Below are 15,003 nucleotides of genomic sequence, written 5' to 3'. Positions count from 1 at the left end.
CTCGCTTAGGGCCCCCAAAATGCTAGAGCCAGCTCTGCATACTGTAATGAAAAGCCTTACAAGGGTTCATAGAAGTGCTTTCAGAACCCTCTGTGCCTTGTGAGGTGATGGTGCTGATGCAAACATTTCAATGTCTGTTCAGCAGCTTAATGACTAATGGAGAATTTTCACTGAGGATTTAACCCAGCCTTTTTGCCCAAAATGAATTTTTGGGCAAACAGGCACACTCTGCTCCATCATTCATTCAATCAGATGGCTCATTAATGTCACGTTCTGACCTTTATTTCCTTTGTTTTGTCATTATTTAGTATGGTCAGGGCGTGAGTTGGGGTGGGCAGTCTATGTTTGTTTTTCTATGAATGGGATATTTCTATGTTTCGGCCTAGTATGGTTCTCAATCAGAGGCAGGTGTCATTAGTTGTCTCTGATTGAGAATCATACTTAGGTAGCCTGGGTTTCACTGTGCGTTCGTGGGTGATTGTTCCTGTCTCTGTGTTTGCACCAGATAGGGCTGTTTTAGGTTTTCACGTTTCTTGTTTTGTTAGTCTGTTCATGTGTAGAGTCTTTATTAAATTAAACATGAATAGAAACCACGCTGCATTTTGGTCCGCCTCTCCTTCACCTCAAGAAAACCGTTACAATTAATTACAAAACCAACTGATATGGCCAAATACTTTAATGATTTTGTTCTTTGGCAAGATTAGCAAACATAGCCATGACATGCCAGCAACAAAAGCTGACAATACACATCCAAGTATATCTGACTAAATTCTGAAAGACAAGCATTGTAATTTTGAATTACGTAAAGTGAGCGTGGAAGAGGTGAAAAAAATATTGTATATCAACAATGACAAGCCACCCGGGTCTGTCAACTTGGATGGACAATTACTGAGGATAATAGTGGACAATATTGCCACTCCTATTTGCCGCATCTTCAATTTAAGCCTAGAAAAAGTCCTTCTCCTAAGAATAGTAAAGCCCCCTTTACTGTCTCAAATAGCCAACCAATCAGCCTGTTACCAACCCTTAGTAAACTTTTGGAAAGAATTGTGTTTGACCAGTGCTATTTTAAAGTAAACAAATCGACAACAGACTTTCAGCACGCTTATAGGGAAGGACATTCAACAAGAAATCGATCATAAAAAGTTTGTGGAGGCTGTTTTGTTAGACTTCAGTGCAGCTTTTGGCATTATCGTTCATAGTTTGCTGCTGGAAAAATGTATGCGTTATGGCTTTACACCCCCTGCTATATTGTGGATAAATAGTTACCTGTCTAACAGAACACAGCGGATGTTCTTTAATGGAAGCCATTCCAACATAATCCAGGTATAATCAGGAATACCCCAGGGCAGCTGTCTAGGCCCCTTACTTTGTCTTTACTAACGGCATGCCACGACGGCATGCCACGACTGAAATGATTGCAACACTTAACAAAGAGCTGCAGTTAGTTTCAGAATGGGTGGCAAGGAATAAGTTAGTCCTAAATATTTCAAAAACTGAAAGCATTGTATTTCAAATCAAACTTGCGCCGAATACAACAAGTGTAGACCTTAACATGAAATGCTTACTTACAACCCATTAACTCTTCTTGAAATGCACTGTTGGTTAAGAAAATATTTAGCAAATTAACAAAAGTAAAAAATTTAAAATAATAAGAAGTGACACAATAACATGACAATAATGAGGCTATATACAGGGGGTACTGGTATCGAGTCAGTGTGCGAGGGTACAGGTTAGTTTCTGTACACGTAGGCATGTAGGCAGGGGTGAAGTGACTATGCATAGATAATAAACATGTAAATAGACAGGTGGCCATTTTATTAATTGTTCAGCAGTCTTATGGCTTGGGGGTAGAAGCTGTTGAGGAGCCTTTTGGTCTTAGACTTTGGAGCTCCGGAACCGCTTGCCGTGCTGTAGCAGAGAAAACAGTCTATGAATTGGGTGACTGGAGTCTTTGACAATTTTATGGGTTTTCCTCTGACACCGCCTATTATATTGGTCCTGGATGGCAGAAAGCTTGGCCCCAGTGATGTACTGGGCCGTATGCATTACCCCCTGTAGTGCCTTACGGTCAGATGCCGAGCAGCTGCCATACCAGGCGGTGATGCAACCGGTCAGGATGCTCTCGATGGTGCAGCTGTAGAACTTTGAGGATCTGGGGACCATTGTCAAATATTTTCAGTCTCCTGAGGGGGAAAAGGTTCTGTCGTGCCTTCTTCACGACTGTCTTGGTGTGTTTGGACCATGATAGTTCGTTGGTGATGTGGACACCAATGAACTTGAAACTCTCGCCTTGCTCCACTACAGCCCCATCAATGTTAATAGTGGCCTGTTCGGCCTGGCTTTTGCTGTAGTCCACGATCAGCCCCTTTGTCTTGCTCACATTGAGGGAGAGGTTGTTGTCCTTGCACCACATGGCCAGGTCTCTAAACCTCCTTCCTATAGGCTGTCTTTGTCAGTGATCAGGCCTACCTTTGTTGTTTCATCTGCAAACTTAATGATGGTGTTGGAGTCGTGCCTGGCCATGCAGTCATGAGTGAACAGGGAGTACAGGAGGGGACTGAGCATGCACCCCTGAGGGGCCCCTGTGTTGAGGATCAGCAAGGTGGATGTGTTGTTCTGTTCTGTGATAATGGTGTTGATGTGAGAACACATCATTGGGCACATGGACTATGGTGGTCTGCTTGAAACATGTTGGTATTACATACTCAGACAGGGAGAATGTGAAAATGTAAGTGAAGACACTTGCCAGCTAGTCAGCGCATGCTCGGAGTACACGTCCTGGTAATGTTGTGAATGTTGACCTGTTTAAAGGTCTTACTCATATCGGCTGCGGAGAGCGTGATCACACAGTCGTCCCGGAACAGCTGATGCTCTCATGAATGTTTCAGTGTTACTTGACTCGAAGCGAGCATAGAAGCAATTTAGCTTTGTCAGGTAGGCTCGTGTCACTGGGCAGCTCTCGGATGTGCTTGCCTTTGTAGTCTGTAATAGTTTACAAGCCCTGCCACATCGACGAGTGCTGGAGCCGGTGTAGTACGATTCAATCTTAGTCCTGTATTGATGCTTTGCCTGATTGATGGTTCGTCGGAGGGCATGGCAGGATTTCTTATAACCTTCCGGGTTAGAGTCCCGCTCCTTGTAAGCAGCAGCTCTACCCTTTATCTCAGTGCGGATGTTTCCTGTAATCCATGGCTTCTGGTAGGGGTATGTACGTACAGTCACTGTGGGTACCACGTCATCAATGAATTTATTGATGAAGTCAGTGACTGATGTGGTGTACTCCTCAATGCCATCGGAAGAATCTCAGAACATATTCCAGTCTGCGCAGGCAAAGCAATGCTTCCTGCTTTAATTTTTGCTTGTAAGCAGTAATCACGAGGATTGAATCATGGTCAGATTTGCCAAATGGAGGGTGAGGGAGAGCTTTGTACGTGTCTCTGTGTGTGGAGTAAAGGAGATCTAGAATTGTATTCCTTCTGGTTGCGAAATTAACAAGCTGGTAAAAATGAGGTAAAACGGATTTAAGTTTACCTGCATTAAAGTCCCCGGCCACTAGGAGTGCCACCTCTGGATGAGCATTTTCCTGTTTGCTTATGGAGAAATACAGCTCATTGAGTGCGGTCTTAGTGCCAGCATCGGTCTGTGGTGGTATGTAGACAGATACGACGAATACAGATGAAAACTCTCTAGGTAGATAGTGTGGTCTACAGCTTATCGTGAGATACTCTACCTCAGGTGAGCAAAACCTTGAAACTTCCTTAGATATCGTGCACCAGCTGTTGTTTACAAATATACATAGACCACCACCCCTTGTCTAACTGGAGCCTGCTGTTCTAGTAGGATATACATGCTTTTAGTTCATCCAATTTATTATCCAGCGATTGTACGTTGGCTAAAAGTACCGATGGCGAAGGCAGATTAGCCACTCATCGCTTGATCCTCACAAGGCACCCTGATCTCCTTCCGCAAAATCTCTGTCTCTTTCTCCTGCGAATGACGGGGATGAGGGCCTGTTCGGGTGTCTGAAGTAAATCCCTCTCGTCCGTCACATTATAAAAAAATATATATTTGTCCAGTTCAAGGTGAATAATTGCTGTTTTGTCCAGAAGCTATTTTCGGTCATAAGAGACGGTAGCAGCAACATTATGTACAAAATAAGTTACAAACAATGCAAAAAAACTCACAAAATAGCACGGTTGGTTTAGAGCCAATAAAATGGCAGCCATCCTCTCCGGCGCCATTATGAAGAGCAAACACTCGTATCCAGAGTGACTTACAGTTAGTGCAGTCATCTTAAGATAGTATCAAGGCACAAGGCGAGACCTAAATGCAGGCACAGGAGGCAGATGGTTGGAGTCTTACAACGTTTATTAATCAAAAGGGGTCGACAAGAGAATGGTCATGGACAGACAAAAAGGTCAAAACCAGATCAGAGTCCAGGAGGTACAAAGTGGCAGACAGGCTCGTGGTCAAGGCAGGTAGAATGGTCAGGCAGGTGGGTACAAAGTCCAGAAACAGGCAAGGGTCAAACCCAGGAGGACTAGAAAAAGGAGAACGCAAAAAGCAGGAGAATGGGAAAAACGCTGGTTGACTTACAAGATACAAACATACAAGATGAACTGGCACAGAGAGACAGGAAACACAGGTATAAATACACTGGGGAAAATAAGTGACACCTGGAGGGGGTGGAGACAATAACAGGAACAGGTGAAATAGATCAGGTGTGACAGATACCTACAGTAGGTTGGACAACCATATATCACAGTTATAGAAAGTATATTTTTCCTCATTAAAGTCAGTAGAGTCCGAGTGGGGGGGGTCAAGTGCAAGTGCTGGTTATTAGTCTAATTTTTGTATTCATTTCTTTTGGGGGGGGGGGGGGGTTGAGGTGAGGAGGAGGATTATTTAAGATACTGTTTGAAAAGGTAGGGTTTCGGAAGATGGGCAGGGACTCTGCTGTCCTAGCTGGTTCCACCATTGGGATGACAGGACAGGGAAGAGCTTGGACTGGGGTGGGAGGGCCAAGATACCTGAGATGGCAGGACAGAGTGCTCGGGTTGGGGAGTAGGCTTTGAGCATAGCCTAAAGGTAGGGAGGGGCAGTTCCTCTTGCTGTCCCATAGGTAAGTACCATGGCCCTTTTAGTGGATGAGGCTTTGACCAGAAGCCAGTGGAGTGTGCGGAGTGTGCGGAGTGTGCGGAGGAGCAGGGTGACATGAGAGAACTTGGGGAGGTTGAAAACCAGGTAGGGTTTGATGGTGCAGGCTGGGAGCCCAGCCAACAGTGAGTTGCAGTAGTCCAGACAGGAGAGGACAAGTGCCTGGATTAGGACCTGCACCGCTTCCTGTGTGAGGTAGGGTCGTACTCTACGGATGATGTAGAGCATGAACCTGCAGGAGAGGGTCACTGCTTTGATGTTTGCAGAGAACGACAGGGTGTTGTCCAGGGTCACGCCAAGGTTCTTTGCACTCTGAGAGGGTAACACTGTGGAGTTGTCAACCGTGATGGAGATGTCTTTGATCAGCCAGGCCTTCCCCGGGAGGATAAGCAGTTCTGTCTTGTCTAGGTTGTGCTTGAGGTGGTGGGCCATATCCAAGTTGAGATATCTGCCAGGCACGCAGAGAGCGTGTCGCCACCTGGGTGTCAGAATGAGTGACTTGGTGTATGGAGAGAAGAGGAGAGGGCCTAGAACCGAGCCCTAAGGGACACCAGTAGTGAGAGTACGTAGTGCAGACACAGATTTTGTTTAATTAAAGCATTACATAAATTACATACATTTCAATACATCATTTTGTATTCCTACCATGCCTTTACTTGAACTGAAGTCTGTCTTCTTCTCAAAACTCTGCCTCCTAGTTTCTTCAACTATTCTATAAAATGAGATCATTGTTGTGCTCCTTTTATACCCACATATTTTTCACACATTTTTTGATTCTTGAGATTCCCTGTCTGACTACAGCAGATCAGATTACACTGTATGATTCAAAGGAGGAAGAGGGCCTTGGTCTAAACTTGCTTCACATTTGGAATCAGTCAATAGTTACTGTGCCATGCCATTATATTCTCTAATACCAACTTTGGTGAGTGAGAGAATAGCAGGCAGTGTAAAAATGGATTTGTATTCATGGCAGGTTTATCACCCTGATCCTGTGCCAGTCATGTTATTGGCTCAATAGCCCCTACTGTGTGTTAATGAATTGGAAATTAAGTTTGTTGAGTGGAAAAATATGGATGTCTAGCCCTTAGATACAAATATATAAATACAGTTATTTTCAGAAAAACAGTCAGACACCATACTACATTGTCTTTAGGCTAGCGTACAAGACCCACTAAAGCATTTTAAACAATGAAATATTGAACTATGTGTGGTCCCGTGTGGCTCAATTGGTAGATTATGGCACTTGCTACGGCAGGGTTGTGGGTTTTGTGGCAGGGTTGTGGGTTTTGGTTGTGGTTTCGACGACAGGGTCGTGGGTTCGATTTCCGTGGGGAAAACTCACGACTGTAAGCTGCTCTGGATAAAAATGACATAGATGGCTAGAGACCTCACTTTAACATGACATTTTTGTCACATTTTTCCTCTTAATTTTCTTAATAAAGACAAGATGAAATGCAAGCTTACCTACTGTATCAAATCCTCATGTAATCATTAGCAATTATTTCCTTGTTAACCCAGCCAATGGGAGGTGAGTTGGCACTGTAAAGCAAATCCCAGAGTAGAAAAGCACCCAATAGCCTGGCCCCAGACCTGTTTGTGCTATAGCCAACTCCTCACATCCATCCATTTAGACTTGTAAATTAATAATTTATACCTATTGATTATTGAATAATATCTTAGAAATGCCTCATGAGCTTAGTTTAACTGTCGAACATAAAATATACTCTTGTTTAACTCCAATGTTTGTAAACAAAGTAAATGTAAACAAACACTGTATAGCTATAAAACATGGTGCACTCATGTTTTATAGCTCATGCACAGTCATCCTCTTTCCCAAGTTAAAAATAGCCTTTGAATGACCAAAACATCACCTATAATATTTTGACGCTATTAAAATGCTCAGAATTTAAGACATTTGACCTTTTCTCTCATCTCTAACGATCAGAAAGCCTGAACGAACAGGCTGAATGGGCGGGGAGCTTATATTCATGAACTTGCCTTGACTGACATCGCTTTGAAAAACACTGGTCGCTGCCAGGTAACAAGGTAAACAATGGACCACATGTCATTCTGAGCCTAAATGGTATGCCTCAAACTATTTTCCCTGCTAAATGTTCCCATGGTCAACAGAGCGGATCATGGACTGTTGGATATCAGACAAACAGCAGCAATACACAACTGCATTTCTATTGTTTTGTAACTCATTACAGAATACAGTTAACTGGTACACTTCACAAGAATTAGTGAAGCTTGAGTCATCTTAGAAGCTTAGACATAAGGGATTGTATATGAAAACAGCATACAATAAATGTACTGGAAATGTATTGGTGCCTCTGAATTAGCATTATAAATGGCAATATGTTCAGAATGATATGTATTGATCAGAAATGTATTTGATTATTTACCATTGGCCACCATAGCTGAAATATTGATCAACATGATCACTCATGATAAATAATGGTGAGACATCATTTGACATAAAAGGTCCCAGAGCCATAAGCCTGCCACCAGCTCATAATGACACTCACCTGGACTCCATCACCTCCTTGATTACCTGCCCTTTATATGTCACTCCCTTCAGTTTCTTCCCCAGTCGTCATTGTTGCTGTTTCATGTCGGTGCGCTGTTCATTTATTAATTAAATGTATTCACTCCCTGAACTTTCTTCCCGACTCTCAGCGTACATCGTTAAAAAGCCTAATATAGGCACCCGGCACACTACAATGTGCAGGATCCATTGATTCATACAATTTGTAACACTCATCTCCCGTCCGAATGCTTGAAAAAAACTATACAAAGTGTGATGTCATATCACGTAAAAGTGAATTACTTAGGCTTTAGGGAATGTAACCTACTACAGTATAGAGATGGATGAGAGGGGGACCCATGTACCCCACTTCAATCAAGCAGGCTTCAGTCACCCACTTGGCTTCAGTCACCCACATGGCCTCCTTGTCAGGTCTCTCACACTGGGCAGACAGGGGTTCTGGGATGGTCAGCTCCCACAGCTTCCCTGCATACGGTCCTTTGCTGGCTCAAGGCAGACCTCGTTGAAGAGGAGATCCAGGAGCCTTCCCTTTTCAATATTTTTGAAAAAATAAATGTTTGGTAAATGGGTAGTGAATTGAATTTCCTTTTATTTACTGTTCTGTGTTATGATGCTATCAATTCCTTGATGTCGTGTTCTACTCATTCTACCATGTGTTTTATGGTGTTTTTGAAGTATTCATTTTGAAATATGCAATATTTGATTGTGAACTTTATTGTGAAACTTTTCAATGTTTGTAATTGGAATTTTCCTGTGCCAGAAATGTAGATTTGAAATGAATAAATATGACTTACAGTATGTTAGGTCCAACTTCATAGGCTTCACACCAAGTCCCCCTTCTTTGCCTTGGGAAAGCTGTTTTTTGTATTGCACTATTCCTGTTTCGGTGGGTTGCCTGGGAAGCTGTAAAGACAGTACATTTTCTAAAATGTCTATCATTACAGCTTGATGATAGTGGAAAGACAAAAGGAGATGGAAGGTGAAACAATACAACCCACACAATGGAATAGCAAAATATGATTTTCAGGGGTAACGTATCATGACAGACTCATCAAACTCTGATACTAACATCATGGTCTACGCTTGCAAAATCTACTGACGATGATGGTACAGCATCTGTCTTCAGGATCGGCTTCCTGGCAATACCCATTGAATGTTCTTCCCAATTGATAAAGCAACTTCACTCGAAATGTGCACTGCACATGTCTGACATGATCTTCATTTGCAGCCTGTCCACCCGAGCCACTATCGTCGGATGTCTTAATTCTTCGGAAAATAGTGTAAGGTTAATTGTACACTAAGGCATCCAGTCACAACAGAGTGTGCTTTTGCCGGCATGCTAATAAGTAACTTGCTAGCAAACAGTCACACCACAGATGAAAGGTTACCAGTATATTTGGTCGTACGTTCTGCTTAAGCTAGCGACTAATAGCTAGTTTACGGTTTGTAAACAAAGCCAAAGCAAGGAGTAGGCGCACATGTGATGACGGTTTTAAAGCGGGACGGATTTAAATGAGTTAAGATGATAAGATGCTACCGTTGATGTATTTCCAGCTTTGGTAATGCCTGCCTCCTGAATCCAAGAGTTTGAACTAGAGGGAGGGGACCAGTAACTTTATTAAACTTTATCAATGTATTAGCTACAGTCGTTTTTCATACTTGGGTAACAATACTTTGAACTGATTTTATCCGAATAGGACCTAATTTGATGAAAAACATGATTTTCACTGTTCGGGATCTTTAAACTATAATTTTGATATCATGAATATTCAGCCTTTGCAAAGCTATGTCTATGAATTTGAGAGTGATAATATTTCTCCAGCCACATCCCTCAGCTTTTTACCAAAACAGTGGTGGGGACTGCACTTTGTTATTGTTTCAACTGCTGATTGGCCCTTTAAGTACCTCTAGTACTTTTCTGGAAGAGATCTTGACTTCCCAGATCAAAGTCTGTATCTGAAAAACAGAAAGAGGGTGGTTTAAAAGTGATGATTGCACTAAAGATTCATTTCCATTGCCAGATTCCTTTGACTCAGCATTGTCAGTTCAATGCAAAATCAATAGAATGATTTGCTGCGGTTATTACTGTAGCTGTCAATCTTCAGTGATTTGAAGTTTCACACACAAGCCACAATTTACAGTCAGTGGCGGTTCTAGACCATTTCAACTGGGGGGGCCAAGCTGGGGCCAGTTGTACTGTTAGAGGGGCCAGTTACATTAGACGTTATTGTAGTCATCGTTTTCTTCACTGCATTAGCAGGCAAAGACCATAATCGTCATCGTTGCCACTGTCTAATAACAGATGTAAAAAAAGAACGATAGCAAAAATTTGTTCTGTCAAAATGATTTCATACTCCACATTTAGGGGGGCCACAAGGGGGTCCAAAATTGTTGTCACAGGGGCACTGCCCCCCCCCCCCCCCCCCCCCCAGAACCGCCACAGTGACAACATTGTGGCTATATAGCTGCAATATTTAGTCATTCAAACACTTGGTTGAACTAAATTAGAGCCACATTTACTGGGACCATACTGTAAAGCCATATTGCTCATGAATCAAAACCTGCTCACCTGTTCTGGGATATTTGCTCCTGAGTGGATGAAAGCATGTTGGTTGGCACACAGCCAATTAATTGTTGGCCTTTGAACCTGGTCCTCTCACTGGAGTCAGACAGGCAGAAGATGAAGACATTATTAAAGTTTTAGGCTTTGTGTTGCATTTGTGGAGATCTTTTGTAGGCCTATTCAAACTTTACAACCTTCCCACCGTAGCCACTCTCAAGGTCTTGCAGAGAGATGTTTGCCATTCATCGCCATAAAAACATTCTCACTGATAAAGGAAAGTTACAGACAGTAATACAGGAGACTTATTCAGGAGGTCTTGAGAGATGTAGTTTCATGATTTGATTAGCATTCCTTGGGAGAATAATGGACTGCAAACATTACTTTGATTTCTTAAGTGTTGTTTTTGTCCGCTATGTTTTCTTATGAGCGCTGTATCCAACTATAATCATCAGTGTCTCCTGACCCCTCCTGTCTCAGCCTCCAGTATTTATGCTGCAGTAGTTTATGTGTCGGGGGGCTAGGGTCAGTTTGTTATATCTGGAGTACTTCTCCTGTCCTATTCGGTGTCCTGTGTGAATCTAAGTGTGCGTTCTCTAATTCTCTCCTTCTCTCTCTCGGAGGACCTGAGCCCTAGGACCATGCTCCAGGATTACCTGACATGATGACTCCTTGCTGTCCCCAGTCCACCTGGCCTTGCTGCTGCTCCAGTTTCAAATGTTCTGCCTTCTTATTATTCGAACATGCTGATCATTTATGAACATTTGAACATCTTGGCCATGTTCTGTTATAATCTCCACCCGGCACAGCCAGAAGAGGACTGGCCACCCCACATATGCTCTCTCTAATTCTCTCTTTTTTTCTCTCTCTCGGAGGACCTGAGCCCTAGGACCATGCCCCAGGACTACCTGACATGACTCCTTGCTGTCCCCAGTCCATCTGACCGTGCTGCTGCTCCAGTTTCAACTGTTCTGCCTTATTATTATACGACCATGCTGGTCATTTATGAACATTTGAACATCTTGGCCATGTTCTGTTGTAATCTCCACCCGGCACAGCCAGAAGAGGTCTGGCCACCCCACATAGCCTGGTTCCTCTCTAGGTTTCTTCCTAGGTTTTGGCCTTTCTAGGGAGTTTTTCCTAGCCACCGTGCTTCTACACCTGCATTGCTTGCTGTTTGGGGTTTTAGGCTGGGTTTCTGTACAGCACTTTGAGATATCAGCTGATGTACGAAGGGCTATATAAATACATTTGATTTGATTTGATCAGTGCTGTTTGACTTGGAAAAGGAGATACAGGGGAAAAGTTGGTTAATTGTTTGTATCGGTTTAAGCTCAATATGGTGAAATCCATTAGAAGAGAAGCACTTCTGTCTAAAATGTTTTTTTCTGAGAGGATAAAATACTTCCAGAGCAGAGAAACCATGGCAAATATTGTCACTTTATTCCGAACCACTGCTGTGCATTGGTAAACAAAATAACGTAGGTCACATCATGCAGTTGAAGCACTTACAGTAGGCTTGGATGTCCACTGGGTAATGATCATAGCTATTACCATTTCAAAGTGAAGGACTCTTGCCTGGAATAATCAGTTGGCACGGTCTCGTTTGGACACACCTACTCATTCAAGGGTTTTTCTTTATTTTAACTATTATCTACATTGAAGAATAATAGTGAAGACATCAAAACTATGAAATAACATATATGGAATCATGTAGTAATGAAAAAAGTGTTAAACAAAGCAAAATATATTACATATTTGAGATTCTTCAAAGTAGCCACCGTTTGCCTTGATGACAGCTTTGCACACTCTTGGAATTCTCTCATCCAGCTTCATGAGGAATGCTTTTCCAACAAGCACCCCCACACAATCACACATCCTTCTCCATGCTTCATGGTGGGAACCACACATGCGGAGATCATCCGTTCACCTACTCCGCGTCTCACAAAGGCATGGCGGTTGGAAGCAAAAATCTAAAATTTGGACTCATCAGACCAAAGGACAGATTTCCACCGGTCTAATGTCCATTGCTCGTGTTTTTTGGCCCAAGCAAGTCTCTTCTTCTTATTGGTGTCCTTTACTAGTGGTTTCTTTAAAGCAATTTGACCATGAAGGCCTGATTCACACAGTCTCCTCTGAACAGTTGATGTTGAAATGTGTCTGTTACTAGGGCTGCAATTTCTGAGGTTGGTAACTAATGAACTTATCCTCTGCAGCAGAGGTAACTCTGGGTCTTTCTTTCCTGTGGCGGTCCTCATGAGAGCCTGTTTCATCATAGCGCTTGATGGTTTTTGCAACTGCACTTGAAGAAACTTTCAAAGTTCTTGAAATGTTCCGTATTGATTGACCATGTCTTAAAGTAATGATGGTCTGTTGTTTCTCTTTACTTATTTGAGCTGTTCTTGCCATAATACGGACTTGGTCTTTTACCAAATATGGCTATCTGTATACCACCCCTACCTTGTCACAACACAACTGATTGGCTGAAACGCATCAAGGACTAAATAAATTCCACAAATTCACTTATCAAGGAATACCTGTTAATTGAAATGCATTCCAGGTGACTAACTCATGAAGCTGGTTGAGAGAATGCCAAGAGTGTGCAAAGCTGTCAAGGCAAAGGGTGGCTACTTTTAAGAATTTCAAATATAACATTCATTTTGATTTGTATAACACTTTTTTGGTTACTACATGATTCCATGTGTTATTTCATAGTGTTGATGTCTTCACTATTATTCTACAATGTAGAAAATAAAAATAAAGAAAAACCCTTAAATGAGTAGGTGTGTCCAAACTTTTGACTGGTACTGTATAAGGACTGCCAATCAAGGACCGAGGGCATGGCTGTGTCAGATGAAAGGGGGCAACATTTTTCTCTCCTCTCTGCAGCAACGTGTGTGGACCTCAAAAAGAAAATATATTTTTCAAGCACACCCAGTCATTCTGTTCAATAAGGAAAGGCTTTTGGGGGGGAAGAACTGAATAACATAATAAAGTGTGAAAGTCAATCAGCAATTCAACCTTGGAAATGTCTGTGATGGTGACACATCGACAGTAGATGGATATACTGTGTGTAGTCTGATAAATCTCAGGGATTTCAATCCAATAAGAAGAGGATTTACAGAGGTTGGCACCTTGCTCTGCTTATCAGATTTCTTATTATCAAGTGAAGCATCTTTTCTTTCTCCCTCATAATTATGTGAAGATACTTAATTTCTAGGATAATTGTAATGCGATGCTACGGGCGGCAGAGAAATCAGACGCAGGAGAGCGGAAACTGATTTACAACGGTTGTGTTTAATAACCATAAACAGAATAGTAATAATAAATGGGTCAAACAAAACCCGGTAAATACCAGCAGAACGTGCACAAGCACTACACAAACAATTACGGACAAGGACATGGGGGGGGAACAGAGGGTTAAATACACAACATGTAATTGATGGGATTGGAACCAGGTGTGATGGAAGACAAGACAAAACCAAAGGAAAATGAAAAGTGGATTGGCGATGGCTAGAAGGTCGGTGACTTCGACCGCTGAACGCCGCCTGTACAAGGAGAGGGTCCAACTTCGGTGGAAGTCGTGACAATAAACACTTGTATTTAAGTATTCACTGTCAAATAAATACATCATCTAGGTCTCATTTGCACAGTCATTGAAATTGTAAAAAGCAAAATCCATCAAGATGGTATATTAATATTGGGTGTTTACATAAAGCTGGTTAAATAATCAAAACCCTTACTTTCCTTAGATAATCTACATACTAGTTAACTTGATCTCATACTAGTCTACCTACTTATCAATACCATATCTGACACATTTCATTTGTTTGTGAAGTCTAATTAGACTCGTCTATATCTTAGACCCAGCAAATAGATGAGCATTATCTTGACTGGTTGCCAGCATCCATGTGTCTTGGTGCCATAGATATAATCTGGAGGACTTTGCTGTGCAAATGAGTTTGAGGTCTGACGTCCATATCCATCTGGTGTGAATGGCACTAAACATCCCTTATCTTCCTCCTCTGTAGTTAGAACATGAGAACCATGTCGACATAGAATCCACCTTCACAGCCCTCATTCATAGCTAAGACCATGAGTTTTACCGGTATCAGTGGCTAACATGATTTCACCAACACAGCTTCATGACGAACCAGGACTAACACAGCTTCATGACAACCCAGGACTAACACAGCTTCATGACAACCCAGGACTAACACAGCTTCATGACAACCCAGGACTAACACAGCTTCATGACAACCCAGGACTAACACAGCTTCATGACAACCCAGGACTAACACAGCTTCATGACGAACCAGGACTAACACAGCCTCATGACAACCCAGGACTAACACAGCTTCATGACAACCCAGGACTAACACAGCTTCATGACAACCCAGGACTAACACAGCCTCATGACAACCCAGGACTGACACAGCTTCATGACAACCCAGGACTGACACAGCTTCATGACAACCCAGGACTGACACAGCTTCATGACAACCCAGGACTGACACAGCTTCATGACAACCCAGGACTGACACAGCTTCATGACAACCCAGGACTGACACAGCTTCATGACAACGCAGGACTGACACAGCTTCATGACAACGCAGGACTGACACAGCTTCATGACAACCCAGGACTGACACAGCTTCATGACAACCCAGGACTAACACAGCTTCATGACAACCCAGGACTAACACAGCTTCATGACAACCCAGGACTAACACAG

At 42.6% G+C, this 15,003-nt stretch overlaps 1 long non-coding RNA gene across 1 annotated transcript; it reads right to left on the bottom strand.

Annotated features, from left to right (window-relative positions):
* Positions 1-5,730: 5,730 nt before the first annotated feature.
* Positions 5,731-9,202, bottom strand: LOC109865001 (uncharacterized). Its single transcript, XR_002251524.2, has 3 exons — positions 8,778-9,202; positions 8,503-8,611; positions 5,731-8,236 (listed from the first exon to the last, which is right to left on the bottom strand). It is a non-coding gene; the product is annotated as an uncharacterized LOC109865001 (long non-coding RNA).
* Between the last annotated feature and the right edge of the window lie 5,801 nt (positions 9,203-15,003).

This window comes from Oncorhynchus kisutch, linkage group LG1 (genome assembly GCF_002021735.2).
Source record: "Oncorhynchus kisutch isolate 150728-3 linkage group LG1, Okis_V2, whole genome shotgun sequence".
NCBI classification, from domain to species: Eukaryota; Metazoa; Chordata; class Actinopteri; order Salmoniformes; family Salmonidae; genus Oncorhynchus; species Oncorhynchus kisutch.
The sequence above is the reverse complement of the archived record's forward strand: the minus strand, read 5'-3'. Positions and strand labels throughout refer to the sequence as shown.